Genomic DNA, 26,801 nt, shown 5'->3' with positions numbered 1-26,801 from the left:
TAAATGCCAACTTCTCCTCCAAAACCATAGAGGCAAGGCAGTGCAAAAATAAGTGCTGAAAGCAAAAAGAACTGCCAACCAAGAATTCTATATCCAACAAAATTAAGTCTTTCAAAAATGTGAGATTAAGACATTCCCAGATAACAAAAGCTGCAGACTCTGCCACCACTAGGCTTGCCCTAAAAGAAATGCTAATTTGAATTTTCCAAATTGAAGGGAAATCTACCAACAGAAGACTGAAGCCACACAAGGAAACAAAGATCTCTGGTAAAGATAATAGCATGAGTAAATATAAATTTAAACACAAATGACTGCATTTTTGGTCTGTAAACCCACTTCTTACTTGCTATAGGATCTAATAAAAGGCAAATTCACAAAATTTAATGATATATCAGTGGTTTGACTCATTATATGGAAACGTAATTGGTGACACGAACTACATAAAGGTGGAGGGAAAAGGGGGTATAGGTATACAGTTTGTGTCTACTCTTTTTTTTTTTTTCACATGGGCAGACACTGGGAATCGAACCCAGGTTTCCGGCATGGCAGGCGAGAACCACTGCGCCACCATCGCCCACCCAGCTACTCTTGAATTTAAGATGGTATCAAAGCAAACTAGATTGTTACAGATTTAGTATTTAAGCTCGTGGTAACCAAAAAGCAATTATTCAAGAATATGCAAACACATAGAGACACAAAATAGGAGTGCAGGTTACTAGAAATGGGGAGCAGGGGTAATGGGGAGTTCATGCAAAATGAGTATAGGGTTTCTGATTGGTGTGAAGATAAAGTTCTAATAGCCTATGGTGGTGAGGATACCTAATACTACGACTAATTCCAATGAATGGTATACTTGGGAGGGGTTGGGATGGGAAGATTTATGTTATATACATCTTTACACAATTAAAAAAAGAAAGAGAAAATGACAAATGTAATACAGATACTGGGTGGGAACTAAGAATGGAGGAGAAAGGGCTCAAGGACACTGTCGCAGCCTAAGGAAAAACTGTTAAATCTCTTGAACTCGATAACTGCACATAAGGTGATTACATAAATTAATAACCTTGTTCATAGGAAATTACATAGAAGTATTATGTATACAACTTGCTCTCAAATGTTCAGAAAACAGATGACAGATGAAGGCAAAGTGCTAAAATAGTGGATCTAAGGATAAAGAAGGTGGGGGTATACTGGAGTACCCTGCATGGGGCTTGTATTTTCTAGGAGCCCAGGTGTGGTCACAGCACTTCCCTTTCAGCCTCTTAAGGTCGATTCTCCTAGAGGTCAGGGAAGCTATAGGCATTACCGCTGTCCCCAGGGTCTGAGGAGACCCCTGAAACCACGTGGGGAGAGGTAAGAACCGCCAGTCCGCTGTGGCTGAATCCTCTTAATAGGGTGGTGGGGGTGAGCACCGGCTCAGTCTCGGGAGGAGGCGAGGACACCCGCTGGGGCGTACGGGAGGGCGACTTGACGAACCTGAACAGCCGAACACCCACTGACCTGGTCGTTTATGCTGCGGCCGCACCGGCGTCCATGGACCAAGGTGAGCACAGCCTCCCTCAGCTTCGCGGCTTAGGGCGAGTCCTGCACAGCCGCGCGTGAGCTCCATCCTCTCTCCCTCTCGGCTGCGCGTGCGCCCCGCCCATCCTCCCTCTCGGCTGCGCGTGTGCCCCGCCCCCCTCCTGGCGTGTGGTGGGCGGGGCGCCGTGCAGACGTTGTCCGGGAGGCGGGCAGGTGCCGCCGCCGTCGCCGCCGCCGCCTGTCCTGCCACCGGGGTTTGTATGAAAACACCCCAGCGGCTGGCGGCGAGGGATACGCCGTGCGCCCGGAGAGGAGCTGCCGGCGCCATAGGCGCCGAGCCGGGTGCTGCAGCTCGGCCCGTTCCTGTCAGCGCCCCATCATACCGGTGAGAGCCCCCTCCGCCTCCTCCCCTTTCCCGCCCGCTCGGCCGCCCCTCCGCTGTCCGGTGCAGCGTGAGATCAACTTGAGGTGAATGTGAAGTGCAGGTTCCTCTCCGTCTTTTTTGATGTCTTTTTTGGGGCTTATGTTTGCTCTTGGCCTTAGGTGTCCCCCCATTTACAGGAAATCAAATGCCCCCTCTATTCTTTGTGAAATAGACTTTCTCCCTGGGTGCTCTGTTATAGGACTTAAAAGTAGGTAATTCTTTCCTGCAGGCCACTGTGATGTAATTGATCTTGTACTACTTTAGCTGTCTGCAAACTGCTGTTTTGCTTGCAGGGCACATTTTGGAGGGGTGAGCTATAGAATAGTTCCCTAGTTTAGTATATCAGACTGCCACCTAATGTATTGGCACCAAACACAGGCAACTTAGTATATGCATAGGGATTACTCTGCTCTCTCTGGAACAGGGTCACAGACCCACATTGGGAGCAACCACTGGCTCTACAACATGCTGGGTAAGAGCCAGGAATGACACCATGATGTACCATTTTTTAAGCTACATTTTGTAATTCATCACTTGCTTATGTACTGCAACCCATTAACTGTTATCTGGAGTTTTAAGGAAGGGATATCTATATAATGCATGAGAATAACCTCCAGGATAACCTTGTAACTCTGTTTGAAATTTCTCAGCCATTGAAACTTTATTTTGTCTCATTTCTCTCTTCCCCCTTTTGGTCAAGAAGGCTTTCTCAATTCCTTGATGCCAGGCCCTAGCTCATCACGGGATTCTGTCCCACATTGTCAGAGAACCTTATACCCCTGTGAATCAGGTCCCAAGAGGGAAGGGCAGTGAGTTCACCTGCCAGGTTAGCTTAGAGAGAGGGGCCACATCTGAGCAACAAAGGAGGTTCTCTGGAGGGTGACTCTTAGGCCTGATTTCAAGTAGACTTAGCCTGTGCTCTGCAGAAATAAGTTTTATATGGGTGAACCCCAAGATCGAGGACTCAGCCTATTGATTTGGTTGTCCACACTGCTTGTGAGAATATCAGGAATTCCTCAAGTGGGAAAGTTGACTATCAACTTTCTTTCTTCCCATTCTCTCAAAGGGACTTTGCAAATACTTTTTTATTCACTGCCCACATTTTTCTGGGATATATTGCAAATACTTTTTTTCTCCTTAATGTTGTATAATTTTTAAAATATCAACTATACCTCGAAAAAAGTAAATTCATAGAGACAGAAAGTATATTACAGGGTACTGTACAGTTGTGGGGAGAAGGGGAGTCATTGCTTCATGAGTACAGAATTTCTGTTGGGGGTGGTGAAAAAGTTTTGGTAATGGATAGTGGCAATAGTAGAACAGTAATGTGAATGCAATTAATATCTCTGACTTGTACACATGAAAATGGTTCAAATGAGAAATTTTGTGTTTATATACATGTTAACACAAAATGTGAGAAAAATAGTTCATTTTTGGTATTTTCTATTAAGTTTTGAATTTAGGTGTTTTCGTTTCCTTGATTTTATTGTTTTTTAAAATTAATTACTTTTTTATATATTATATATTCACATACTATGTAATCATCAGAAGTATACAGTCGTTCACATATCACCATATAGATGTTACATGAAATTTATCATCACAATCAATTTTTTTGTGAAAAATAACATATATACAAAAAAACGATAAATTTCAAAATATGTCACAACAATTACTTGTAGAGCAGGTTTTAGAATTTGGTATGGGTTACAATTCCACAATTTTATGTATTTACTTTTAACTGCTCTAAGATACATGAAACTAAAAGAAATAGCAGTATACTGATTCAGCAGTCATACTAGTTTGTTAAACCTGACCTTCTCTGTATAACTTCACCATCTACGTTGATCCTTCTGTCCCACTCTTTAGTGGTATTTGGGCTATGCCCATTCTATCGTTTTCATGTTATAGGGGGCTGTATATAATGTGGGATAGGAGGATGGAACTTGTTGATGTTCTGGAGAGGCTGGGCCCTCTGCATTTCAGGACTTATCTTGTCCAGGGACCCATCTGGAGATCGTAGGTTCTGGAAAGGTACCATAGTGCATGGAATCTTTGTAAAATCTTAAATAATGCCCTAGGTGTTCTTTTTTTTTAAATTTAGAATATTTAAAATGATGATTTCTGAGAGCTTTATTTTCCAAAAGCAAACCAAATCAAAACAAAATCCAAACACCAAACAGACTAAGACTTCCATAAACAAAACAACTGGTAGACCTTTTTTCAACTAAAACACAATAGTAGGACAGTGTCTAATTCCAGAGGATTCAATGAAATGGTATTGTTCAGTTTGTCTATACTAAGCATATGTATATCTAAAATACTTTCCTAGACATTATAAAAATAACAAAGTTCAATAAAAACATCAAATGTAGCATCAATTAAATGACAGCAGTTAAACTAAAATGAAAACAATTATAGTTACTTCTATTTTTTTATGTTTTTTATTTATTTTTACTATTTTTATTGATAATTAACATGCAAACACAAGCATTCTTAGTGTACAAACATTCCATACATGGTATACAATCAGTGGCTCACAATATCATCACATAGTTGTATATTCATCATTGATCCTTTTTTTTTTTTTTTTTGGCAAGGGCAGGCACCGGGAATTGAACCCGGTCTCTGGCATGGCAGGCCAGAGCTCTGCCTGCTAAGCCACCATCGCCCACCCCAGTGATCATTTCTTAGAACATTTGCATCACTCCAGAAAAAGAAATGAAAAGAAAAAAGAAAAAAACTCATACATACCATACCCCTTACCCCTTCCTCTCATTGACCACTAGTATTTCCATCTACCAATTTATTTTAACATTTGTTTCCCCTATTATTTGTTTTTAAGCCATATTTTTTACTCATCTGTCCATGCTGTAGATAAAATGAGCATCAGACACAAAATTTTCACAATTACACAGTCACATTGCAAAAGCTATATCGTTATACAATCATCTTCATGAAACATGGCGAGTGGAACACAGGCACTTCCCACTAGCCTCTCTAATACACCTAAACTAAAAGGGGGATATCTGTAAAATGTGTAAGAATAACCTCCAGTTAACCTGTTTTCACTCCGTTGAATTTGTAGATAACTACGTACAGATTTCATATTAAGCTGACACAAGATGATTTCTACCTTGTTCTTGATGCTGTTTTAGGAAGCATCAAGGTTTGATGCTTCCTAAAAAAGGTTCTTGATGCTTGGTTGTGCACATGGGAAGTTAAAAACCTGCAGCAAAATTCCATTACTCTCCTATGATTGGCATAGGACAGTAGTGTTTCACAGAAATCCAGAACTTTTTCAGGAGGAGATCGTTAAATCTCATCTTGAGTGTATATTTTTCCTTCTTGATGTCATCTTCTTAGCCTGAGTAGAAGAGTCAGAGAGAAGTTTTCTTACCCAGTTTTGCACCTGTTTGCAAAGACAGAGAGAATACTGTACTATTTTGTTCAATTTTGTTCTTCCTGGTCAGCAAGTCTTTGAGATTTGCAATGATCCTTCCTCACTTAAGTTCAAACAGCAGTGGAAACATTTGAAGATTACTTTTTACCACATGACTTCTTGATATTTTACCAAGAATCTTGTAGAAAATCTAAAATATTTTCTCTGTGGCCTTGTAGAGCAGAGTCTTGTTCAGCTGTTTCATGTGATGAGAGATATTTGTTAAGTTGACTGGTTTCAATAGCTGTTCATTTCCAAAGTCCTTAGCAGAAATCTGGCCTGCAGTTGCTTTGAAAGTGCTCCTGAAATTCACCTTCATCTCAGAGAATTCTTCCTCTGACAAGCACTGATTTTCTCTATGTCACAGGAGATTTTTTGGCTCTTTGTTTGGGTTTTCACACAGTTCTTTAAACAAATTTTAGTATACCAGATCTTAGTTAATAAAATTTATTGTTTTTTTTTGTAGCTTTAAACAAAACTTTCTTTTTCATTTCATCTCTCCAAGCTTTGGGTACTTTTCTGTGAAGAAAACAGGCCATTGTGAAGTCAGATTTTTTTGTTTATTTGTTTGTTTTGTTTTGTTTTAAACAAGAGCACCATTCGAATGGAACCATGGGTCACTCTTAGCACGAGATGCCAATGTGATTCCTACAAGATAGACCTTTTTTGTTTCCAGATAGGAAGACATACATTAAATATGCTGTCCTTTGCTTGCTTAGGTCTGCAGAAAAAGTTTTATTGACTTTATCATCATTTTTAAAAATTTTTAAATATTATAGAATAATGTTGGTGAGGTCTGTTTATACATCAGTCTAGACAGAAAAACTGTTGTTTTTTCCTTTAGTCATAGGTCTTTAGCATCAAGTGATGTCAATATGTTGACTCATCTTACTGGTATTATACTGTAGAATCTCTTTCAATTTCTCCTACATATTGTGTAAACATTTTATTCTGTGTAATTTCACATTGGCTTTATTAGAGTCTCATCAATGCTGTGACTCCCTTTTCTGAGCAGTAAGTTCTGCTACTAAGTAACTTGCTGCCTGAGTTTCTACACTCTATTCCTTTTTTTTTTTTTTTTGTGCGAGGACAGGCACTGGGAATCGAACCTGGGTCTGTGGCATGGTAGGCAAGAATTCTGCCACTGAGCCACTATCACACTGCGTTGTAGTTCATGTTTTAATGGAAGAGCTTTATTCTGTTTATTTTGAGATTCCAGTAGTCATTTAAAACATTGCCTTTATTTGTCAGATGACTGTAATTTGTACTTATATCTTTTGAATGTTGTTTGAACCATTGTTGCTTTTGTAAAGGTGTTTACCACAAATAGCACAAAATGGAACAGGACAACTTGGATTTCTAACATTGTATGGCCCAACTAACACCACCTGGAATTGCACTATGCCACACAAACTTACTTTCATAGGAACACAGAATATACAAGGAGCACTGGGAGCCAATTGGGCCTATAAGGTGGTCCTGTTTGGGAATCAAATGACTTCCCCAATCAGTCTTCCCCTTGACCTACCCTAGGCAATATTTATTCCATCGTCTTTATTCTTGGGGAATTTTTTTCCCGAGGTGACTATCTAGCCTTGATGGACTTTGGGTGGCCCTGGGAGAGGGTGGTGTGATAACACCAATATATTTCTTCCCAGGTTAATTTTGCTATTAGGTTTCTCATTGTTGCTTCTGTCTTCTGTAAGGTGTATAAGTGTTTTTTAAGGAAACCCTTGAAGGAGGGCAATCCCCTTCAAATATTTCCTAAGGTCTAGCCAGAACTTGGGAACTTCAAACTTACTTAGTTTACTTCTGGGTAAGCTTGGCAGGTTTTGTTGTAATGGTAAGTATGTTGGTATCAGATTGGGAGGCGACTCATCCATGGAAAGTGAAGTTAGGTTTCCCTTTTAATTTGCATTTCATAAGAATTGCCTTTGTTGGAGCATCCAATAGCTATGATTATTAATTGTGGGCCGGCAGTATTTTAATTGTTTCAAAGCCATTTCTCTTGAGTGTTTTGTGAAGTCTGTGATTGATATTGGGAAAAATGAAATTCTTGACCTATCAGGGAAGAATTCCCATGCTGGTTGTAGGTCCTGAGTCTTTTGGCATGCTTTAGTGCTGGTGTTATTATGTTATATGTGTGACAATTCCTGAAAACATTGTTTAGTGGGTGTCCCGGTTTGAAAGGATTTATGTATACTAGGAAAGCCGTGTTTTAATCCTAATCAGTCTTGTGGGAAAAACTGTTTCTTTTAATCCCTAGTCAGTACTGTATGTTGGAAACTTGATTAGATTGTCTCCACAGAGGTTTGACTCACCCAATGGTGGGTGTGAACTTTTGAACAGAGGGAAATGTGACTCTACCCATTCCATGAGGGTCTTGATTAGTTTACTGTAATCCTTTAAAAGAGAAAGCATTTTGGAGAGAGTCTCTTTTTGAGAATGACAAGAGAACCATGAAACAAGCAGCCCACACCACCAGAGACCTTTGGAGATAAAGAAGAAATCTGCTCCTGGGAAAGCTTCATGAAATAAGAAGCCTGGAGTGAAAGCAAGGAGATGTCACCATGTTTGCTATGTGCCTTTCCAGTTGAGAGAGAAACCCTGAACTTCATCGGTCTTCTTGAACCAGGGTATCTTTCCCTGATGCCTTAGAGTGGACATTTTTATAGACTGCTTTAATTGGGACATTTTCTCACCCTTAGAACTGTCAACTAGCAACTTATTAAATTCCCTTTTTTAAAAAAAGCCATTCTGTTTCTGGTATATCACATTCTGGCAGCTAGCAAACTAGAATAGTAGGTAAAGAGAATGTCTATGGCAATGTATCATTGACCATTTGGTACAGTTCCTTTCTCCTGTAGTAAGTGAAGTTTGTATTGAGGAGGGAGGGCATCATTGTAATTGATAGGGAAAGAGACCTTTATTTGTAAAGGCATGTATTATTGGAAGGGTTTATGTTTGTTATCATCCTACCAGTCAGTAAGAGCTATAATTTTATCTCTGATCCTAAAGGCTTTTGGTATTTGCTCTGTATGATCACAGTCTTGATTTACATGCACCAATTATGGGCATCTTGAGTATAATATTGAGTGCACATTAATTATCTTTGGCATTCCTTAAGTAAGACTTGATAAGTAGATAGCTCTTTTTCTTTGGTGGTATTACTAATATGGTATTTTGTTTAACTTGAGGCGGGAGGTGGCCCATGGGTTTGAAGAAATGTATGGGTTACTCCCGGTTTTATGGAGACTGGCTTAGCTGGAAGAAGGTTATTAGTGGCAGCAGATATAGAAGAATTAGGCTCAGTGTTGATATCTAGAGTTGTTAGTAGGATTGACCAATCTGAATGGACCACAATGGTTCCCATTGCCCCCAAGAGAACTCTCGTAGCTCCTTTTATCATGAGGTGTTCATTAAGTTCATTAAGACCCACCTGAAATGTACAGAGCCAAACCTCTGCAGAAATAATCTAATCAAATGTTCTCAACCAGATTCTATGAAGATTCCATGCACTAGGAATCTAGTTACCTTTAAGAAACCTACAACTTTCAAATGGCTTCCTAGGCCAGATAGATCCTGAAACACTGAGAGGCCAGCCTCTCCAGAACATCAGTTAGTTCCATCCTCTAAACCCCATATTATTAACATGACTTCCAACATGAAAAAGTTGAAATGAGCATAGCCCAAATAACCCAAAAGACTGGGAGAAAGATTAAAGGAGATGGTGCGGTTAGTTCCACAGAGAAGGTAGGGTTTAGCAAATGAATATAATTACTGAGTCATTGTATTGATACTTCTTTTAATCTCCAGTGTCTTGGAACAGCTAGTAGTAAAACATAAAATTGTGAAATTGTAACTCATATGAAACTCTGAAATCTGTTCTTCAATTAATTGTTGTGCTTTGCTTTGAAATGTGTTGCTTTTCTTTTTGTATATATGTTTGTTCTAATTTGCTAGCTGCTGGGATGTGATATCCCAGAAACAGAATGGCTTCTAAAAAGGGGCATTTATTAAGTTGCAAATTTACAGTTCTAAGGCTGTGAAAATGTTCCAATTAAAGCAAGTCTATAAAAATGTCCAAATTAAAGTACCTTCACTCAAGAAGGCTGATGAAGTTCAGGGTTTCTCTCTCAACTGGAAAGGCACATGGTGAACATGGTGCCATGGCCTCTTGTGGTTCTCATGGATCTCCCAAAATGTTTCCTCTTTTAAAGGATTTCAGTAAATTAATTAAGACCCAATTAGAATGGGTAGAGTCACATCTCCCTTAATCAAAGTTTAATACCCACAGTTGGATGTGCCTCATCTCAGTGGGAGATAATCTAATCAAGTTTCCAACCTACAGTACTGCATAGGGATTAAAAGAAATGCCTCTACAAGGTATTTCAGAATTAAAGCATGGCTTTTCTAGGGTACATAATCCTTTCAAACCAGCATATTCCATTCTCTGGCCCCTAAAAATGATGTGTTTTTCCCATATACAAAGTACATTCATCCCATCACAATATCAGAAAGCCTTAAAACATCTCAGTACCAAATATTAATGCAACACAAAGTCAGACACGGTGCAAAATCTCATCAAAGTCAGCTACAGCATGGTCTGTTCTAAGGCAGAATTCTCTTATAACTCTAGGTCTGTAAAACTCAGAATAAGTCAGTTCCTGTCAACATACAAAGGAGAGACAGTCAAAGGATACATATTCATATTTCCATAGGGAGAAATTGGAAGGAACTGGACCCAAGCAGTTTTGGAAACCTGCAGGATAAAGTCAATTAGATTTCAAAGTCTGAGAGTCATTGATCTTCAGGGCTTTAGAAAGAGGCAGTCTCACCCTTTCTAAGGGTCTATACAGCCACCTGCCTCTCTCCTTGGCGGACATTGGGGAGACCCACTTTTTTCTTGGATCCACCCTCTCCAAGTATTGGGGCTGTACCTGGCTCTCTGCCATCTCTGAGGCACATGCTCAGCCTCTCCTTGTGGTGGCAGCCAGGCTCTCCCCAATCCCCAAGGAATGTGTTCCACCTCCTTCAAGGCCTGAGGTGAAACGGCTCTTCCACTGCAATAAGGTGGAAGGCCCACCCTCTCCCTTCAGGGCAAACTCACCCTTTCTAAGTACTTGGGTGGTCCCAATCTCCTGGCCTAAGGCTTTTTGACAGCAGCCTCTAGTCTCCATGGTTCTACCTCTGAAGGTAGGTCTACCCCACAAGATTGGATTAGGAGTAAAAGAGCATGACTTTCCTGTTTTTTTTTAACAGAACAGAAAACCAGCACATTCCACCCTCAGTTTCAAACCAGCACATTACACCCTCTGAACCCCCAAAGGGCATGTTCTTTCCATATACAAAATATATTTATTGTTTCACAATATCACAAAAGACTTCAACTATTTCGGTAATAATAGAAAGTCAGAAATAGTACAAAATCTCATCAAAATAAGCCACAGGCATGATTTGTCCTAAGGCAAAATTCTCTTCTGGCTGTGGACCTGTGAAGCTTAGAACAAGTTGTCTGCTTCCTGTACACAATGGAAGGGTAATCATAGGATGAACATTCCCATTGCCATAGGGAGAAATTGGAAGGAAAGCAGGTCATTGGACCCAAACATTTCCAGAAAACTGCAGGGCAGACTCCCTTAGATTTCAAAGTCTGCGGGCCCTTTATCATCCTCAGGGCTTGGAAGAGGAGCAGTCCTACTCTTTACAAGGGTTTCTGCAGTGGTCCTGTTCTCTCCCATGTGGGAATGATGCTTGCAATCTAGGGTAACATTGGGGAGACCACCTTTTTTCAACACCCCCTCGCAAGCATTGGTGCAGCACTCTGACTCTCTTCTGTCTCTGAGGCACATGCTCAACCCTCTCAGATCACTGGAGTGGCAGTGAGGCTCTGCCCAGTGCTCCAGGAATATGCTCTACTTTCTCTGAGGCTCAAGGAGATGAAACTCTTCTGCCGGTCCCCTACCTCCAGGGTAAACTCACCCTTTCCATGTGGATGTGCAGGTCCTTTCTTCTGGTCCGAGATTTCTTGGCTTCAGACCTTAGCTTCCATGGTTTTACTGTGAATGGTTTTTTTTTTTTCCTTCAGTTTGTGCCTTTTAGTCCAGATTGGCAGTGGTTCCATTTATACAGATCTCACAAAAAATATCTTGGTTTAGCATGCACTATACAGGGGTTAAAGCCATCAGACAATAGGACTTAACACAGATCTTTTCTGGATAACTCCCATCTCCAATCCTGGCTTGTCCTGACTTGGCTGACTGGTTCCATGTTTGGTTCAATCCTCATATGTGCAATTGCTACTGCTGCTGGGGTCCCTGTTTCTGAAAACTCAGAACTTTTCAGACCATCAATTTCTGGCTATTTTGTACCCAAGAGTTCAGTTCTTAACTTATCGCTTTCCTGTTGGATTTTAATCTAAGCTACAAGAAGAAGTCAGGCTACATTTCCATATTTAGTTTGAAGATTTCCTCAACTAGATATCCTAGCTGGTTGCTTTCAAAATCTCCCTTCCATCTAGCACCAGGACTCAATTTTGCCAAATTCTCTGCAAGTTTAAAACAAGTTGCCTTTCTTCCAGTTTGCAATGATGCATTGCTCATTTCTAAGCCCTCATCAGAAGTATCTTTAATGTCCATATTTCTATCAACAGTCTCTTAAAAGCATTCTAGGCCTTCTCTGTCAAGCTCCTCAGAACTCTTCCAGATTCTTCCCCTTATCCATTTCAAAAGCCTTTCCATCAAGTTTGGTTTTTGCAAACCACAGCATCCCACTTCTCTGGTACCAAAATATGTTTAAATCAGTTTTGGTTTGTTCAAGCTGCTGGAATGCAATATTCCAGAAATGGATTGGCTTTAATAAAGGGGATTAATTAAGTCATAAGTTTATTCTGTGCTGGTTTGAAATGATGTATGTACCCTAGAAAAGCCATGTTTTAATCCTAATCCCATTTTGTAAAGGCAGCCACTTCTTCGAATCCCTATTCAGTATTATGTGTTTGAAATGTAATGAGATCATCTCCCTGGAGATGTGATTTAATGAAGAGTGGTTGTTAAAGTGGATTAGGTAGAGGCATGTCTCCACCCATTTGGGTGAGTTTTGATTAGTTTCTGAAGTCCTATAGAAGAGGAAACATTTTAGAGAGTGGGAGATTCAGAGAGAGCAGAGCAGAACGACATAACCATGAGAAGAGTCCACCAGCCAGCAGCCTTTGGAGATGAAGATGGAAAAAGTCTCTCGGGCAGCTTCATGAAACAAGAAGCCAGGAGAAGAAGCTAGCAGATGATGCCATGTTTGCCATGTACCCTTCCAGATGAGAGAGGAACATGCACCGTGTTCAACATGTGCCTTTCCAGATAAGAGAGAAACTCTGACTGTGTTCACCATGTACCTTCTCACTTGAGAGAGAAACCATGAATTTCATTGGCCTTCTTGAACCAAGGTATCTTTCCCCGGATGCCTTAGATTGTACATTTCTATAGACTTGTTTTAATTGGGACATTTTCTCGGCCTTGGAACTGTAAACTAGCATCTGATTAAATTCCCCTTTTTAAAAGCCATTCTGTTTATGGTGTATTGTATTCTGGCAGTTAGCAAACTGGAAGTTCTAAGACCATAAAAATGTTGCAGCTAAGGCATCCAAGAAAGATATTTAAAAAAAAATTTTTTTATTAATTTTTAAATTAAAAAATATGACGAGAAACACAAACATTCTTAGCACATGATCACTCTGTTCTACATTTATAATCAGTAATTCACAATATCATCACATAGTTGCACATTCATCATCATAATCATTTCTTAGAATATTTGCATCAATTCAGAAAAAGAAATAAAAAGACAACAGAAAAACACAACAAAAACAGAAAAAAAATTTATTATATACTATGCCCCTTACCCCTCCCTTTCATTGATCACTAGCATTTCAAACTAAATTTATTTTAACATTTGTTCCCCCTATTATTTATTTTTATTCTATATGGTCTACTCATCTACTGACAAGGTAAATAAAGGAGCATCAACACAAGGTTTTCACAGTCACACAGTCACATTGTGAAAGCTGTATCATTATGCAATCATCATCAAGAAACATGGCTACTGGAACACAGCTCTACATTTTCAGGCAGTTCCCTCCTCCTCTCCATTACATCTGAAATAACAAGGTGTTATCTACTTAATGCATAAGAATAACCTCCAGGATAACCTTCTGCTGTTTGGAATCTCTCAGCCATTGACAATTTGTCTCATTTCACTTTTCCCCCTTTTGGTGGAGAAGGTTTTCTCAATCCCTTGTGCTGAGTCTCAGCTCATTCTAGGATTTCTGTCCCACATTGCCAGGAAGGTCCACACCCCTGGGAGTCAAGTCCATGTAGACAGGGGGAGGGTGGTGAGTTTGCTTGTTGCATTGGCTGGAGAGAGAGGCCACATCTGAGTAGCAGAAGAGGTTGTCTTGGGGGTGACTGTTAGGCCTAATTTTAAGTAGGCTTGACCTATCGTGGAGTTAAGTTTCATATGAACAAACCCCAAGACTGGGGGCTCAGCCTATAGTTTTGGTTGTCCCCCCTGCTTGGGAGAATATCAAGAATTCACCTTGGGGAGGTTGAATTTTCCCTCGTTCTCACCATTTCCTGAAGGGGACTTTGCAAATACTCAGGAAAGATATTTTGATTCCAAAGAATGGCCAAATGGCATCTGAGATTTCTTGTCAGCTGGGAAGGCCTATGGCTGATACCTGAGGTTCTTGCTCTGGTTTGTTTCTTTGTTTCTGATTCTAGTGGCTTCCTCTCTGAGCATCTGTGGGCCCTCACGTAGCTACTCTGTATCAGCTTTCTCCAGGTTCTGGCTTGCTTAGCATCTCATGGAAAGGTACAGGGTGAACCTTGCTGGGTTGTGGTTTCTAACATCTCTCCAAGCATCTCTGTTGACGTTCTGTGCATCTCCAAGTATCTGTGTCTGAGTTTTTACTCAAATATTTCCCTGTGTCAGCTCTTTTAAGGACTCTAGTAAATTAAGACCCAACTTAAATAGGTGGGACCAATCCTCCATGGAAATAATCTAATCAAAAGGTCACGCCCACAATTGAGTAGACCACATCACCATGGAAACAACCAAATCAAAATGTTCTATCCAAACAGTAGGTCTGCCCCCACACAGTAAGATTAGAATTAATAGAATATGGCTTTTCTGGGGTACAGAACAGATTATAACCAGCCCAGGGGGAGATTAGTGACAACAATGGCTTGGACCAGGTGATAGTAGTAGGTGTGGTGAAGTGATCAGATTGTGGATGTATTTACAAAGTACAGCTATTAGGACTTCCTGGTAGATTGAATGTTGGGTGAAAGAACTCATATACCCTATATCCCTTACCCCTCCCTCTCATTACCACTAGTATTTGTAATCTACCCCATTTTTTAAAACCCCTAATCCCCCTCTGTTACTTATATTTGTCCTTATTTTTTTTACTCATCTGTCCATACCCTAGATAAAAGGAGCATCAGACACAGGATTTTCACAATCACATGGTCATAATGTAAAAGCTATATAGTTATACAGTCCTCTTCAAGAATCAAGGCTACTAGAATACAGTTCAACAGTTTCAGGTACTTCTTTCTAGCCACTCCAATATACTGTAAACTAAAAATGGATATCTATATAATGTATAAGAATAACCTCTAAGACAACTTCTTGACTGTGATTGAAATCTGTCAGCCTCTGAGGCTTTATTTTATCTCATTCCTCTCTTCCTGCTTTTGGTCAGGAAGTCTTTCTCAATCCCATGATGCTGTCCTGGCTCATCCCTGAGAATCATGTTTCATGTAGTTAGGGAGATTTATTCTCCTGGGAGTCATGACCCACTAGGGGAAAGGGCAGTGAATTCACTTGCCGAGTTGTCTTAGAGAGAAAGGTCACTCCTGAGCAAGAAAAGAGGGTTTCTGGTGATGACTCTTAGGTATTATTATAAGTAGGCTTAGCCTGTCCTTTGCAGGAATAAGCTTTATCGGATTGAGCCCCAAGATTGAGGGCTCAGTCTGTTGAATTGGTTCTCCCCACTGCTTGTGAGAATATCAGAAATTCCCCAGATGGGGAAGTTGAATATCTCCTCCTTTCTTGTCAGCCCCCCAAGGGGACTATGCAAATATTTGTTTATTCTCTGCTCAGAAGAGAGGAATTCTTGACAGTGGGTATTAACAACTCTTTAAGGAGAGAAATGAGGCAATAGCTATATTGGGGAGGTGGAGCAAGAATTTTTTTTTCTTCTAAGAGATAGGAAATAACAGTGTGATTATATGATGATGAAAATGATCCAGTGAAGAGGAGTGAGTACATTATTCTTATATTCCATGACCAGCTCATATATGCTGTTAACTTTTTTGCCCCTCCTTTACTTTGCCACACTTGCCTGGCAATACCTTGAACTTGATGAAATCCAACACTTCTACTACTAGGTGTTTGCTCTTTCTGTTACACTGTACTGTAGTGAGCACAAACTGTCACAGCAGGGAGAAGATTTTCCCTTTACTCTGTGGAGCTCTGGCTTTAGACTTTAGCAATAAAAAAGTCAGCAAAAAGTGGACTCTGAGGCTATACATGGGAGAAAGTGGCTTAGTCTCAAGATGATGGGATTGAGAACTGACTTTTTTCTAAAGGACTTTAAATCCCAGAAAGCAGATTCATTTGGGTTTGTCAGTTTATTTAGTGGAGAGTTCTCTGAATGTTTTCCCCAGGTTAGATGTTTGTCTGTTTGAGCATTTTCCACAGTGATGGGGTATAGAGGTATTGAGGCCACGGGAAGTTGTTTGGAATTATAAAACGTGTTGGCTCTGTTTCTCAGTCTCTTCCTACATGCTTTCACATTTCTGAGTCCTGACCTTCCTGGGTTTCTTCTGTGCTGAGTGGCTCCCCTTCTCCTTACTCTTTTTTTTTTTTTTTAAAAAGGGTGGGGGGCAAATGTCACAAGAGAATCATTTTTTTTATTTATTTCTTTTTACATGGGCAGGCACCAGGAAACGAACCCGGGTCCTCTGGCATGGCAGGCAAGCATTCTTGCCGCTGAGCCACCATGGCCTGCCCCGCTTCTCCTTACTCTTAATGAAGTTTCTTATGATCTCCTCCTCCCCTCCTTAGATTTCTTTTTTGCCACTATGAAGCTAAACATAATATTCCTTCTTTACTATCTACTTTAAATCAGTTCTGGGAGGGAGGGGAGAGAAATGCCTGTGTTATCCTGAGTGAGCTGGATGTCTGAATTATTTCTTATATCCTGAAATAAGGTTTCCTATGATATAAGTACTGAATTGTAGAAGCCAAGAGTTTAAAGACCTACAGAATTTGTTGCAAACTGCTGGCCTCAGGATGGCGGCGGTAAACTGTGGAGATTGTTATGTAGAGCAGTCTGGGAGGAAGAGAATGTTTACCCAAAACAGTTTTGTTAAGTATGAAGAACACGGTGAGATAAGAATCTTGCTCCCTCAGGAAATGCCTGCATATCTATTGACATCCTGTGGTATATAACTAGGATCTGGTTGAGAATAAAGTTGTCTGAAGTCTGCCTGAAGGAAACTCAAGCTTCAGACCCCCTGAGCCCATCTGTGTCTTTTTCTTTCTTTCTTCCTTTCTTTTTTTCTCATCATTCCTTAATATCCTTCGAGCTCCATTTCAATAGGAAGCAACACTGAATGTTAATATTTTCAAGTGTGTCAACTGTAAAAAATTAACAGCGAAAGATTCATGAGATATGCTGTTAATGTAGCTTTAGAAATTGTCACACCAGTAAAATGACTTGCTGGCAGCAATACTTTTGAAAGCACATAGGACTTTTCCCCTTTGAATATATAATGATTCTAAATTACTTTGGAAATTGGGACTTAGTTTTGGCTTTGAAGTAATTTTTTAAAAAAAGTTAGGTGAAAAAAGAATAGTAACATTTAAAATTTCTCATTTAAAACTTTAAAAACAGTTCATGTGCTTTTTACACAGAAATCTTAATATGTTTACTTTTTAAAAAATTGAGGTGATAGGAAAAATGAAAAAGGATCATGGGTGTATTTTGTTGAAGTAAAAGGTCTTTGTATTTGAAGAAAAAGTCCAGAACATCTGTATCTTCTAATTCTGTTAAGTATAAGAATTTGAAGTCTGCTCTTTTGCACCTCTTTTGTCCTTTAAATATACTATTACTAAATATTGTATGGTTTTTTGATTAGTTGGTTGGATTGGCAGTAATTTTTCACTTTTAGTGATACCATAAAATTCTCCTTCAGTAATCATTGATATATAAAATTAAAAGGTATTCAAAGGTGTTTTTGTTTAATAGTTGCAAAATTAATCTGAAAAATTATAAACATTTTGTGAATTAAGATTTAAGATTATTTTAAAATGTAGAATGTACTTTTTAAAGATGAAACCTGTTTGATTGAAAAGTACATTAAGTGCATTAAATAAAATTTTATATGAGCTTTTTACTCTCTCTAAACAATTTATTATGCATTTAAAAATGTTCTCCTATATAATAGTCATACATACTTTCAAGTATTAGACTAGTATTTGAATGGTGGACAGTAAGTACAGTAATCGTCATAGGATGCTTTAGTGGGTTTAGTATTTAAAAAGTATGCTACCAGAGAAAAGGAAGGATAGTTTGAATTGTCTCAAAAGAGATCTTCACACTATATTGTAAACTGTGCTATGTTAGTTATCTGCATTTTTGTAACTCTAGGATTTTGATAATGTTTCATTTGCTGATTTTAGTTACACGTTACATATTTAAGTGTTCTGCCAGAAGCACATACAATTGAAATGTTCTCTTTTGGTTTCCAGGCTTATCTTGTGTTGCCTGTAATCAAGAACTTTCAGTTGTATGTTGTTTTTTTTTTTTAAGTTGCAACAAAATGTATACATAACAGGGCAGACCACAGTGGCTCAGTGGCAGAGTTCTCACCTGCCATGCCAGAGACCTGGGTTCAATTCCCAGTGCCTGCCCATGCAAAAAAAAAAAAAGTATACATAACAAAATTTGCCATTTTAAGAATTATTAAGTATAAAGTTCATTATCATTAATTATATTCATTAGTTGCATGGCTTCTATGACATTTAATATATTGAAAGCCATTGCATAAGTGTTTAACTTTTTTATGTTAACATTTTTCTTTTAGGTTATCTGCAATGGTGAGATGAAGTAACTTAAGATGAGCAAATTAAAAATGATACCAGAGAAAAGGTACTGTGTATATGTATAAATTACAGAATGTATAACAATATATGTAAATTATAGAAATGATACATGAAATGATTATTTGAAAGTCGTTAGTTAAAAATATTATTTGTGCTTAAATAATAGTGTATTTGTATTGTATTAATATGTTTTTCATGTTTAACTTTCCAGTTAAAGCAGGAATCATCAAACTGTGACCCAGTGACCAAATCTAACCCAGTTCCTATTTTAGTGTGGCCCATGAGTTAAGAATCATTTTTACATTTTTAAATGCTTGCAAAAACCAAAAAAATAATATTTTTGACACATGAAGATTGTATTAAATTCAAATTTCAGGGTATATCAGGTTTTATTATTTATAAGAAAATCAAAATAAAAGAAAGATATAGCCATATTTATCCATTTACATGTTCTCTGTCTGCTTTTGCACTACAGCAGCTGAGTTGAATAGTTGTGACAGAGACTGTATGGTCTACAGTGCCTAAAATATGTATTGTGTGGCCCTTTGCAGGAAACTTTTCCTGATTCCTGAGTTAAAGCACCTTATGTAATCTCTGTTAAAGCTTGTAAGTGCTAAAAATATGTCTTAAGATTGGTATTACTTTGGACCCTTTCACTTAAAATAGCAGACAGATTTTATTGATTTCATTTTGGAATTTTGCTAGGTATATATGCTTGAACAAATTGCTTAACCTTGTTAATCCTCAATTTTGTCATCTGTAAAATAAGTTTAATGATAATGCTGTGTTGACAAAGTTGCGAAGATTAAATAATGCCTGGCCAACCCAGTAAATCATAACTTATTAATCAAAAAATGAAAGTTTCTGCTTATAGTAGTATTTTATTTTTGCTTATATATATGCAGCTCTGCATTTATAGATATGCTTCAAATCTGTTTTATAATGAGATGTATACACACAGTTTATTTAGATAAGATTTTTTTTTTAATTCTTAGATGTTTCAGTTTGCTAAATCTGCCGGAATGATGGATTGGCTTTTACAAAGGTGGTTTATTAGGTTACAGATTTACAGTTCTAAATATGTGAAGATATCCAAATTAGGGCATCAATATGAGGATACCTTCACTCAAAAGCCAATGGCATCAGGGTTTCTTTGTCACATGGGAAGGCACATGGCAACCTCTGCTGGCCTTTCTCTCCTGGCTGTTTTTCAGAATGGCCCTCTTAGTTCCTACAAGTCTTTCTGGCCTGTATTGGGATATTTTCCCTTTCTGAGCATCTGTGGGTCCTCTCTTAGCTTCTCTGGGGCAAACTCTGGGTTTCATCTTTTTCGCAGTTTGTTTCTTCAAAGCTCAGCCCTGAGCACTCTCTCTGTTTTTTGACTTCTATTCTATTCATAGAGGATTCCAATAAAAGCATTAAGACCCTCCTTGAATTGGATGGGTCACATCTCCATGGAAACAGTCTAATTAGAAGGTTCCCCCTACCATAGGTCTGCACCCACAAGATTTAATTAGAAGAACATGGCTTTTCTAGGGTATATAACAGTTTCAAACCAGCAAATTAGGTTTTCCATTTTTATGTATACATTATGTATGTAATGCATATAATACATTGTAACAAATTTTGCATGTCCAAATACAAATATTGTTCAAACAGATTTTATTGTCCAAGCACTTGTGATATTTCTTTATGAAAGGAAATAGGCATTGTTTTGGGTTATAAAAGAGTACTACCCTTATTTTTCAGTTTAAGTCAAACAAGTAATGCTGTTCTTATGGATTAAAGTTTCTAGGTAATTGTTTATAAGAATATAAAGTCTCCTATAGTTTGAAAACTTCTGGCTCCTAAGGTCAGTTTTAATTTTTTCCTCCTGAAGTAGATTTCTTTGGAAATTTGTTAAATGTTTTTGTTGTTTTAGACTGACTAGAGGAAATTATAATTTCTAGTAATACTTACGACATGCTGCTATGAAGAAAGGTGAATACAATAAAGTGTACTTAGATAGGAAAGGGTCAAAATCTTTCTTTTCCCTTTTTATCATCCGGCAGTCATTACTGATTGTGTTTGAGAACTCAGGAAAATGTCTTTGAGGGTTCTGAGGAGGGAAAAAAATAATACTTCTAGGTATTGTCTTAAAGTTTTTTTTCCTGTAATCAGACTTGATCAAGGCATAACATTTATTGTGTACTTTGCATGTCTTCAGAGGCTTCTGTAGATGCACTTTCTGAGTTATTTCTTGTTTTGTCCTTCTTAGGTTTATTTCACAGCCATGAAGTATATTAAATGCCTTTTATGTACGTAGCTTGATACAAAATATGTGAGAATAGGAAAGAAGCTTAAATATAACAGTACAATGCTCTGCAGAAAACGAGTGTTCAGTGTGTTTTAAAAAGTTTTAACAAGCCCTAATCTGTTTTTTAATGTTTTTATTGAGAAATCTTCACACACATACATTCCATACATGGTGTACAATCAGTGATTCAAAACATCATCATGTAATTGTGTATTTATCACCATGATCATTTTTTAGAACATTTGCATGACTCCAGAAAAATAAATAAAAAGAAGAAAAAGAAAAAGCTCATACATACGGTTACTAGTTAGCTAGCTGCTGGAATGTGGTATACTAGAAATAGAACAGCTTTATAAAGGGGAATTTAATAAGTTGCTAATTTATAGTTCTAAGGCTGTGAAATTGTCCAAATTAAAACAAGTCTATAGAAATGTCCATCGAAGGCATCCAGGGAAAGATACCTTGGTTCAAAAAGACTGATGATGTTTAGTGTTTCTTTTTCAGCTGGAAGGGCACATAGCAAACATGGTAGCATCTGCTAGCTTTCTTTCCAGGCGTCTTATTTCATGAAGCTCCCTGGGAGGTGTTTTCTTTCTTCATCTCCAAAGGTTGCTGGCTGGTAGACTCTGTCATTTTCTTGTCCTTCTGTCATGGTTCTGTGGCCCCCTCCTCATTCTCAAAACGGACTCTCCAAAATGCCTACTCTTTTGTAGGATTCCAGTAAACTAATTAAGACCCAGGTAGAATGGGTGGAGACATGTCTCCATCTACTCAAGTTAAATACCTACAATTCATTGAGCCACATCTCCATTGAGATAACCTAATCAAGTGCCCAGCCTGTAGTACTCTATAGGGATTAGAAGAAACCATTGTTCCCACAAGATTGATTAGGATTAAAACATGGATTTTCTGGGGTACATGAATCCTTTCAAACCGGCACACATGCCATACAGTTTACTCCTCCCTCTCATTGACTACTAGTATTTCCACCTACCCAATTTATTTTACCCTTTGTCCCCCCTATTATTTACTTATTTATTTTTTAAGCCATATTTTTTTACTCATCTGTCCATACCCTGGATAAAAGGAACATCATACACAAGGTTTTCACAATTACACAGTCACACTGTAAACATTATATCATTATACAATCATCTTCAAGAATCAAGGCTACTGGAACATAGCTCAACAATTTCAGGTACTTCTTGCTAGCCACTTCAATGCACCATAAACTGGAAAGGCATATCTGTATAATGCATAAGAATAACCTCTGGGATAACCTCTTGACTTTGAAATCTCTCAGCCACTGAAACTTTATTTTGTCTCATTTTCTAACCCCCTTGTTCTTGCTTACACTGCCAGAATGTGATATAGCAGAAACAGAATGGCTTTTAAAAAGGGGAATTTATTAAGTTGCAAGTTTAAGGCCTAAGCCTGTGAAGATATCCAAATTAAAGGCAAGGTATGAAAATGTCCATTAAGGCACCAACAAGATATTACTTTGACTCAGGAAAGAACTGTGCACTTCTGGGTTTCTCTCTCAGCTGGAAGGGTACATGGCAAAGTCTGCTAGTTTTCTCTCCCTGCTTCTTGTTTCATGAAGCTCCCCCAGGGGTGTTTTCCTTCTTCATCTCCAGAGGTCTCTGGCTAGGCTCCCGTGGCTCTCTACCTTTTTCCAAGTAGATTCCCACTTAAACGGCTCCAGTATGCAGCCCCATCTTGAATGAGTGGAGACACATCTCCACGGAAACCATCTAATCAAAAGTTACCACCTGAAATGTGACCTCACCATGCAGCATACAAAAAAAAACACACACACAAAACCAACCAACCAACCAAACAAGAAACAGATACCACCCACAGATGGGCTGGTCATATCTGCATGGAAACAATCATGATCTGCTCTCCCAGCAATATTGAATGAGGATTAAATAACTTGGATTTTCTGGGATTCAGAACAGGTTCATGCACACCCCTCTTGGTCAAGAAGGCTTTCTCAATCCCTTGATGCTGGGTCCTGGCTCATCCCAGGATTACTATCCCATGTTACCAGGGAGATTTATACCCCTGGGAGTCATGTCCCATGTAGGAGAGAGGGGAGTGAGTTCACCTGCAGAGTTGGTTTAGAGAGGCCACATCTGAGCAGCAAAAGGGATTCTTTGGGATTGACTCTTAGGCCTAATTTTAAGTAGACTTAGCCTATCCTTTGCAGGAATAATTTTTATAATAGCAAACCCCAAGATTGAGGACTCAGCCTATTGATTTGGTTATCTCCATTAATTGCAAGAATATCAGAAATTCTCCAATTGCAGAAGTTGAATATTTCTTCCTTCTTTCCCATTCCCCCAAGGGGACTTTGCAAATACTTCTTTATTCACTGCCCTAATTACTCTGAGATTTATTGGGGCATCACACTAACATAGACAAACCAACAAAATCTCACACTGTATTCAAGATTCCATGTTCTTCTGGTGTTCAGCTAAGCTGAACATACAAGTTAGGAAATGTGCTACACAAAATATAAATTTTGCACCCAATAAACATCTCTCCCTTTAATCTCACACAGAAGTTGAAGTTTTAAAATACGTGCTGTATGTTGGTTTGCTAGCTACTGGAATGTGATATACTAGAAATGGAACGTCTTTGGTATAGGGGAATTTAATTTAAAAGTTACAAATGTACAGTTCTAAGGAAGTGAGTGTCCAAACTAAGGCATGCAGGGAAAATATCTTAATTCAAGGAAGGCTGATGCATCCACAACACCTCTGTCAGCTGGAAAGGTACATTGGTCTGTTGCTCTTGGGCTCCAGTGCTTTCAACCCTCATTTTACTTCTCCAGGGCTGGCTTTTGTCTCTTGGCTTCCCTTGACTTTCTCCAGGTTCTGGCTTGCTTAACGTTTCATGGCAGTGTCTGCTGGGCTCCAAGCATCTCCAGACATCCTTGTCTCTGTTCTCCATGTGTCAGCATCTATTTCAGCTCTGCTGTGAAGTTTCTGTCGGCTCTGAGGCTTCGTTCCTTTCTCTAGGCTCTGTCCTTTTTAGCATTTCTGTTGTTTTCACTCTCCAAAACATTTCTTCTTTGAAAGGATTCCAGTAAGCCCACCTGGAATGGGTGGAGTCTATCTCCATTTAATCAATGTTAATACCCATAATTGAGTGTGCCACATCTCCCTGGAGAAATTCTAATCAAATTTCCAACCTACAGTACTAAATGGATTAAAAGAAATGGCTGCTCCCTTAAGATTGGATCAGGATTAAAACGTGATGTATTAGTTAGGGTTCTCTAGAGAAACAGAATCAACAGGGAACACTTGCAAATATAAAATTTATGAAAGTGTCTCACGTGACCATAGGAACGCAGAGTCCAAAATCCACAGGGCAGGCTGCGAAGCCGATGACTCCAATGGATGGCCTGGATGAACTCCACAGGAGAGGCTCACCAGCCAAAGCAGGAATGGAACCTGTCTCCTCTGAGTCCTCCTTAAAAGGCTTCCCATGATTGCATTTAGCATCACTAATTGCAGAAGACACTCCCCTTTGGCTGATTACAAATGGAATCAGCTGTGGATGTAGCTGACGTGATCATGACCTAATCCTGTGAAATGTCCTCATTGCAACAGACAGGCCAGTGCTTGCCCAATCAGATGAACAGGTACCACAACTTGGCCAAGTTGACACCTGTCCCTAACCATGACAGTCCACCCCTTGTCAACTTGGCACCTATACCTTAGACCATACTTAATTTCCAAATGAAAACAAAATAAGCACACATTTTTTCTTCTACCTGACAATACTCAACTGTCCTGCATATAACTGGAAACACATTAAATCTCTCCAGAATAGGGTGCAAATCCTTGGGCAACATTCATTCTTAAACTTAATATCTTACAACTTAAATAGTATAACACAAACAAAACAGCATTCCAGTCCTCGTTTCTGTAACTGATCACGTGGTCGAAGTTCATATTTATCACTACCTTCTTCCACTACCCATTCCATGTTCCCTTTCCCCTCAGCAAGCACTTCAGCTGGCCGTGGTTCTTTGCCTGGTGGGGTGACCCAAACCTTCATTCCTGAAGTCTCAGAGCCATTAGTGGTCCTGCCTGGATTGTGTTGTTGCAGTTTTCCATTGATTTTAATCACAGGGCATGGCAGTACTAATAGACGTCCCAGGGGATCTCCTATATTCCAAGAAAACTCTTCTTTACCTCCATTATGTAGTTGCAGTCCTACTTCCTTCTGATAGTCAGGGTCAATTACCCCAGACAATAATGTAATCCCCTTCTTGGTGTGTTGATCCAGAGGCATAAGTAGCCCAAAGTGGCCAGGTGGCAATCTTAACTTCCAGTTCAGTGGTATCACTGTTGTTTCTCCTGGAGAAAGCACACCCTGTTTTGGAACTAAAACCTGTAGACCAGCAGAACTCAGGGTAGCAGGGACAGGAAGCAAAAATTTTCCTAGTGGATCACTAGGAGTAATAGTGAGTGGTACCACTCCCATTTCCACCCCTTGGTTCCTGGACCCATGGATCCTGGCTATGGGAGAAACAGCACCATACAGTGGACGCTGATTCAGAGCATACACAGCTTCCTGGAGAACATTACCCCAGCCTTTCAAGTTTTTGCCAGCTAGTTGGCACCGTAATTGAGTTTTCAAAAGGCCATTCCACCGTTCTATCAATCCAGCTGCTTCTGGATGATGGGGAACATGGTAAGACCAGAGAATTCCATGAGCATGTGCCCATTCCCGCACTTCATTTGCTGTGAAGTGTGTTCCTTGATCCGAAGCAATGCTATGTGGAATACCATGACGATGGATAAGGCATTCTGTAAGCCCACGGATAGTAGTTTTGGCAGAAGCATTGCGTGCAGGGAAAGCAAACCCATATCCAGAGTATGTGTCTATTCCAGTTAGAACAAATCGCTGCCCCTTCCATGAAGGGAGTGGTCCAATGTAATCAACCTGCCACCATGTAGCTGGCTGGTCACCTCGGGGAATGGTGCCATATCTGGGGCTGAGTGTGGGTCTCTGCTGCTGGCAGATTGGGCACTCAGCAGTGGCTGTAGCCAAGTCAGCCTTGGTGAGTGGAAGTCCATGTTGCTGAGCCCATGCATAACCTCCATCCCTACCACCATGACCACTTTGTTCATGAGCCCATTGGGCAATAACAGGAGTTGCTGGGGAAAGAGGCTGACTGGTATCCATAGAACAGGTCATCTTATCCACTTGATTATTAAAATCCTCCTCTGCTGAAGTCACCCTCTGGTGTGCATTCACATGGGACACAAATATCTTCATGTTTTTAGCCCACTCAGAAAGGTCTATCCACATACTTCTTCCCCAGACCTCTTTGTCACCAATTTTCCAATTATGGTCTTTCCAAGTCCCTGACCATCCAGCCAAACCATTAGCAACAGCCCATGAGTCAGTATACAAACGCACCTCTGGCCAGTTTTCCTTCCAAGCAAAATGAACAACCAGGTGCACTGCTCGAAGTTCTGCCCACTGGGAGGATTTCCCCTCACCACTGTCCTTCAAGGACACCCCAGAAAGGGGTTGTAATGATGCAGCTGTCCACTTTCGGGTGGTACCCGCATATCGTGCTGAACCATCTGTAAACCAGGCCCGAGTTTTCTCTTCCTCAGTCAATTCACTGTAAGGAACTCCCCAAGAGGCCATAGCTCTAGTCTGGGAAAGAGAAGGTAATGTGGCAGCAGGAGTGGAAACCATGGGCATTTGTGCCACTTCTTCATGTAACTTACTTGTGCCTTCAGGACCTGCTCTGGCTCTATCTCGTATGTACCATTTCCACTTTACAATAGAGTGCTGCTGTGCACGCCCAACTTTATGGCTTGGTGGGTCAGACAACACCCGACTCATGATAGGCAACTCAGGTCTCATGGTAACTTGGTGGCCCATGGTTAAGCGTTCAGTCTCTACTAAGGCCC

The 26,801-nt window shown here is 39.6% G+C and overlaps 2 protein-coding genes across 9 annotated transcripts in view; both read left to right on the top strand.

Moving 5' to 3' along the window:
* Positions 1-26,801, top strand: part of LOC143673735 (cytosolic carboxypeptidase 1-like) — a 295,645-nt gene that overhangs the window by 179,420 nt on the left and 89,424 nt on the right. The window lies entirely within an intron of this gene.
* Positions 1,735-26,801, top strand: part of LOC143673734 (cytosolic carboxypeptidase 1-like) — a 108,327-nt gene continuing 83,260 nt past the window's right edge. For 3 of the 7 annotated variants that reach the window (XR_013170573.1, XR_013170569.1, XR_013170566.1), the window contains exons 1-2: positions 1,735-1,906; positions 18,539-18,603. The gene's annotated coding sequence lies outside the window, so the exon portion shown is untranslated. Of the gene's footprint in view, positions 1,907-14,921; positions 14,990-18,538; positions 18,604-26,801 lie in introns of those variants that run through there. The other 4 variants (XR_013170567.1, XM_077148621.1, XR_013170570.1 and 1 more) reach the window with 4 other exon arrangements.

The sequence above is a fragment of the Tamandua tetradactyla genome, chromosome 2, assembly GCF_023851605.1.
Source record: "Tamandua tetradactyla isolate mTamTet1 chromosome 2, mTamTet1.pri, whole genome shotgun sequence".
NCBI classification, from domain to species: domain Eukaryota; kingdom Metazoa; phylum Chordata; class Mammalia; order Pilosa; family Myrmecophagidae; genus Tamandua; species Tamandua tetradactyla.
This window is presented reverse-complemented; position numbering and strand designations above follow the sequence as displayed.